The 6,005-nt window shown below is 33.6% G+C and overlaps 1 pseudogene; it reads left to right on the top strand.

Moving 5' to 3' along the window:
• Nucleotides 1–249: 249 nt before the first annotated feature.
• LOC141522501 (large ribosomal subunit protein P1 pseudogene) lies at nt 250–618 on the top strand (annotated as a pseudogene).
• The last annotated feature ends 5,387 nt before the right edge of the window (nt 619–6,005 follow it).

The following is a 6,005-nucleotide window of genomic DNA, read 5'->3' as shown; positions in this document are numbered from 1 at the left end:
CAAAAACCAGCAACAAATCTTACTTGTAAAGGGAATAAACTAGGAACATTTGCAATAAAATCAGGAATAAAACAAGGATGTCCATTATCACATTACAATTCAACATAATTTTAAAAATGTTAGCTTTAGCTCTCTTCAGTTGTCTGTAACGTGCTCAGTTCTTCTTCGGAAGCTAAGGCCGTGTTGAGGTGACTCCACTTCAGCCAGCAGCTAGCACCACTTACAAACAAGTCTAGTCCATCCCCCGAAATGGCAGTCTCCGAGCTCGCCTGCATCTACTCTGCACTCATGCTTCACGAGGACCAAGTTACGGTCACGGAAGATAAAATTAAATCCCTCTTTAAAGCAGCAGGTGTGAATGTTGAACCATTCTGGCCTGGATTATTTGCAAAGGCTCTGTCTAATGTCAGTATTGGAAGTCTCATCTGCACTGTAGGAGTTGGTGGACCTGCCCCAGCAGCTGGTGGTGCTGCCCCTGTTGGAGGTGCTGCTCCTGCTAGTGCAGCTGCCCCAGCTGAGGAGAAGAAGAAAGAAGAAGCAAAAAAGAAGAATCCGAGGAGTCTGATGATGACATGGGTTTTGGTCTGTTTGACTAAATATTTTTTGTAACATTAAATAAAGGGCTTAATTCAACTAAAAAAAATGTTAGCTTTAACAATAAAAGAAGGAATAAATTTGAAAGAATCAGAATTGACAATAAGGAAGCAAAGCTTTCATTCTTTGCAGATGATATATTTAGGGAAACAGAGAAAATCATCTAAAAACTCATTGAAAAAATTAATAACTTCAGCAAAGTAACAGAATATAACATAAACCCACAAAATCAGCAACAATTCTTTATTTGAATAACAGAATCCAAGAACAAGAAGCAGAAAGAGAAATTCCATTTAAAGTAACTGCAGAAAACATTAAATACTTGGAAATCTACCTCCCTAACAAACTCAGAAACTATATGATAATAATTACAAGGTACTTGTCACCCAAATAAAGCTAGATTTAAATAAATGGAAAAAATGTCAATTACTCATGATTAGGTTGAGCTAATGTAATAAAAATAACAATTCTACTCAAATTAAATTACTTATTCAGTGCCATACAAACCAAACTACCAAATAACTACTATACTGAGCTCGAAAAATTAGTAACAAAATTCATCTGAAACCACAAAAGGTCAAAATTAACAAAGGAACTGATGAAAAAAAATTAAAGGAAGGTGGTCTATCTCAACCAATGTATACAAGAAAGAGGCAATCATCAAAACTGTTTGGTACTGGTTAAAAAATAGTGTGATGGATTAGTGGATTAGGATGAGTTCAAAAGAAACTGCAGTAAATGGCTACTATAATCTACTGTTTGACAAACCCAAAGACATTAGCTTCTTGTATAAAAACTCATTATCTGACAAAAATTATTGGGAAAACTGGAAAATAGTATGGCAAAAACTAAGCATAGACCCACATCTCATTCTCTACACCAAAATAAGGACATAATGGACACAGGATTTAGACATAAAGTGCAACACCATAGATTAATTAATTAAGCCAAGAGATATTTTATCTGTTAGATCTATGGAAAGGGGAAAATTTATTACCATACCTTAATAGAGTACATCATAAATTGCAAAATGAATTATTTGGTCTATATTAAATTAAAAATCAATGCTGCCAAAATTAGGAGGAAATCAGAAAGCCAGGAAACAATCTTCATAACTAGAAGTTCTGATAAAGGCATCATTTCTAAAGAATTTCATAGATAATTGCATCAAGTTTTTAAAATCGCAAGCCATTCCCCAATTGATGAATGGTCCAAGGATATGAATAATTAATTTTCTTTTCTTAAAATTTCTTTTCATCCTTATGCACATGAATATTTCCAAGTTACAAAATTTTTGTCCACCCTCATTTCCCACTCCCTCCCTTCATCAGGGAAGTCAGGTTAGCATTACACATACAAATTTTGTTAAACATGTTGAAAAATTAGTAATTTTGGGCATGAAGAATTAGGATTAAAGGAAATATATATATATATGTATATATATATACATATATATATATATGAGATAATTTATATAGTGTTCATCAGATGTAGAAGGGACGAATTTTCATCAGCTTTTTTTGTTTCTTTTGTTTTTCTTCCTCTGGTTGGGGATAATACAATCCATAACCATTAATATTTAGTTGTCCTAGCTCTATGTACTGCTTAGAGGAAATATTTTTCAAATTAAGAAATTAAAGCTATATATAATCATGTGAAAAACAGTTCCAAACATTATTGATTAGAAAAATTCAAATGAAAACAACCATGAGGTTTCCGTTCATACGTATCATATTGGCTACAATAACAAAAAAAAAAAGAAAATTTTCAATATTGGAGAGGTTATGGGAGGATTGAGACATTAATGCATTGCTGGTAGAATTGTGGACGAATCCAACAATTCTGGAGAGCAATGTGGAACTATGGCCAAAGAGCTTATAAAATTGATCTTACCATTTGACCCAGCAATTCCAATTCTAGACCTATATCCAGAAGAAATAATAAAAAAATGGGAAAAGTTCCACTTCACAGCAGTTCTTTTTAGAGGGGCAAAGAATTGTAAATTGTAAATTGAGGGGATGTCCATTAACTGGGGAATGGTTGAGCAAGTAATTGTATATGAATACTATAGAATACCATTGTTCTACAAGAAACCTTAAATGGTTGGACTCTAGAGAAGCATAGAATGAATTAGAGGATCTGATTCTGAGTTAAGGAAGCAGAATCAAGAAAACATTCTACCTATTAGCAACAATATTTTAAGCTGATGAACCTTGTTAGATTCAACTACTCCCAGCAGTTCAGAAATGTAGGACAATCTTATTTAGATGGTTATGGACACAGCTAACCCAATCCAGAGGAAGAAAAACTAAACAAAAAAACTAACAAAAAAAAAACCGTTCAGAATCTAATGAATACTGCATTCCCCTTTTATAAAAAGTCTCTTATATTCTTTCTCTTATTCCTAATACTCATACTGAAAATGACTAATCTGTAACATATTTAACCCAAATGTGTATGTAAAATATTAACCTGACTGTTTGCTGGTGAAGGGAGTGGAGTGGGAAGGAAGGGTGGAGGGAAATTTTGTAGGGTAAAAATGCACATATTCATATAGATGGATGTTTAAAAGCTTTCATAACACATATTTGAAAAAATAAAAAATCAATTAAAATAATACATTATTAAAGCCCCCTATTTCATTGAATGCCAATCTTTTCCCCTGAAAGAAAAAGTTCAGTTTTGCTGGTTAGTCGATTTTTGGTTATAATCCAAACTCTTTTGCCTTCTGGGATATCATACTCCAAACTCTATGAGCCCTTAATGTAGATGCAACTAAGTCTTGTATTATCCTGACCTGTAGTTCCATGATACTTGAATTATTTCTTTCCTGCTATTTGTAATATTTTCTTCTTAGTTTAGGAATCCTGAAATTTGACTCTAATACTCTTGGCATTTCTTTCAGGAGGTGACTGGTTCTTTCAATTTCTATTTTGCCCTCTGCTTCTAACATATCAGGGGAGTTTTCCTAGATAATTTTTTGAATAATGAAGTCTAGATTCTGTCTTAACTTTTGTGTAGTACAATAATTTTTAAATTATCTCTGCTGGATGTGTTCTCTAGGTCACTTGTTTTTCCAATGAGATGTTTCACATTTTTTTCTAGTTTTTCTTTCTTTTGGTTTTGTTTTATTTTTTCTTGATTTTTCACACAGTCATCAACTTTCCTTAGCTCCATTCTATAATTTAAGAAATTATAGAGAAGAAAATGTGGCCATTTCTGCTCATTAAGGCATCTATCACCTCACTGGTCTTTTGGATTGCTTTTTCAATTTGACCCAAACTGGTTTAAGATGTTATTTTCTTCAGTATCTTTTGGTATCTACTTCAACAAGTTGCTGATTTGGTTTTCATGATTTTCCTGCTTCACTCTCATTTCTCTTCTCAATTTTTCCTCTGCCTCCCTTACTTGATTTTCAACAACTTTTTTGAGTTCTTCCATAATCTAAGAATAAGTTGTATTTTTCTTGGAGTTTTTGGATTCAAATACTTTGATTTTGTTATGTTAGGAGTATGTATTTTCATCCTCCATAGGGTCAAAGCAATTGTCTATGTTTGGAGTTTTTTTCCTTCTGTTCCTGCTCATTACCCTCAGCCTAAGGCTTGATTTTCCAAGGTGGGGCTCTGCTTTCAGGATGGAGGTTGCACTGTCCCAAGTTTTTGAGGGGTTTTGCAAGTGTTTTCAGGAGTATCCTTTCCATCCCCCAGGGACCTGCAAGTTCTCATTTACTCCAAGCATACATTCCTCTGGCTTGTGTTCTAATTTATGGATGATCACAAGCACTACTTTCTGCTGTGAATCTGAGAACAGTTCCTGCTCCACTGCAGTCAGTAAGTTCTTTTGTGCTTCTGCTCCTCCTTGAGACTGGGAACTCATACTGTAGCCTGAATTTGAATATGGGTGAAGCAAACAGAGGTGATGTGGGCGAGCCAGTAGAGACTCATTGTCTCAGCAACTGAAGCCCTAGGTCTGCCGCAGTGGTCTAGTGGTATAGCTAGCTAGCTGTGACTTTCCAGCCCCATCATACAAGGCATATTGTACACACCAGAAATCTAGAATAATAAACACAAATACATTGGGTTAGCTGCTAACCCTTGGGGAACCTTTGTAGAAAGATAGTGAACAACTTACTGTCCCGCAGAACAAGAAACATGAAACTATGTGCTCCTGTGTCCAAGGAGCAGAACTCAACTTTAAAAAGTGAAAAAAATATATATCCCTAAACAGAAAATGCTACTATGGTGACAGGGAAGCTCAAAGTATGAACTTGGAGGGGAAAGAAATAGTAAAATGGTCAAATGCTTAGTCTTACAGGAGAATATGCATTGGTCACAAGTCCAAAAAGTTCTCTTGGAAAAGATAAAAAAAATTTTAGAAATCAACTAAGAGGGACAAAAGAAAATTTGAAAAATGAAAGAGAGTTACTCAGAAGAATTTTGAAAAAAGTCTTAACAGCATAGATATGGAAGTGCAAAAAATCCACTAAACTCCTTAAAACAAATAAATGGATCAATGGGGAAGAAATTACTGAAGAAAATAACTTTTAAATGTATAATTGAACAGATTTAAAAGGAGATACAAAAGCTAACTGAAGAAAATAATTCCCTAACAAAATGAATTGGGAAAGTAGAAAATAATGATTCTATGCGATATCAACAATCAATCAAACAAAATCAAAAGAAAGAAAGAAATGGAAGAAAATGTAGCATACTTCATCAGAAAAACTAAACTGACCAGGATAAGAGATCCAGGAGAAATAATTTAAGAATTATTGGACTACTTGAAAGTTATGCTCAAAAAAAAGAGCCTGGATGGCATCTTTCAAGAAATTATCAAGAAAAATGTTCTGATATTCTATAACCAAAGAGTAAAATAGTTTTTGAAAGAATCCACCAATAATCTCCTGAAAGAGATTCCCCAATTGAAAACTTTAAGGATATTGTTATCAAATTCCAAAATTATCAACTAAGGGAGAAAATATTAGAGATATCCAGAAAGAAACAACCCAAATACCAAGGAGTCACAGTCAAGATTACACAGAACTTAACAGCTTCAATATTGTAGAATCACAGGGACTGGAATATGATATTCAGGAAGGCATTTTAACTTCTCAGGAAAATCGAACAAAATCTTTCAAGGAAAAGAAAATGAACATTACTTAAATAAAGTCCTTTCAAATTTTCCTGATTTAAAGACCAGAGCTGAATAGAAAATTCTATCCTCAAAGACAAAATTGAAGAGATACATAAAAATAATGTTACTCAATAAGAACAGTATCTCTATTATAACAGTTAGACAGAAGGGAGGGGTAGAAGTTAATTTTAATGTGATGATATAAAACACATGATATCTATAGCAAGATATAATCTCCTTCCTTAACTCTTAATTGGATCTATTCATACTTTTTGCTA

The sequence above is a fragment of the Macrotis lagotis genome, chromosome 1 (assembly GCF_037893015.1).
Source record: "Macrotis lagotis isolate mMagLag1 chromosome 1, bilby.v1.9.chrom.fasta, whole genome shotgun sequence".
Taxonomy (NCBI): domain Eukaryota; kingdom Metazoa; phylum Chordata; class Mammalia; order Peramelemorphia; family Peramelidae; genus Macrotis; species Macrotis lagotis.
This window is presented reverse-complemented; position numbering and strand designations above follow the sequence as displayed.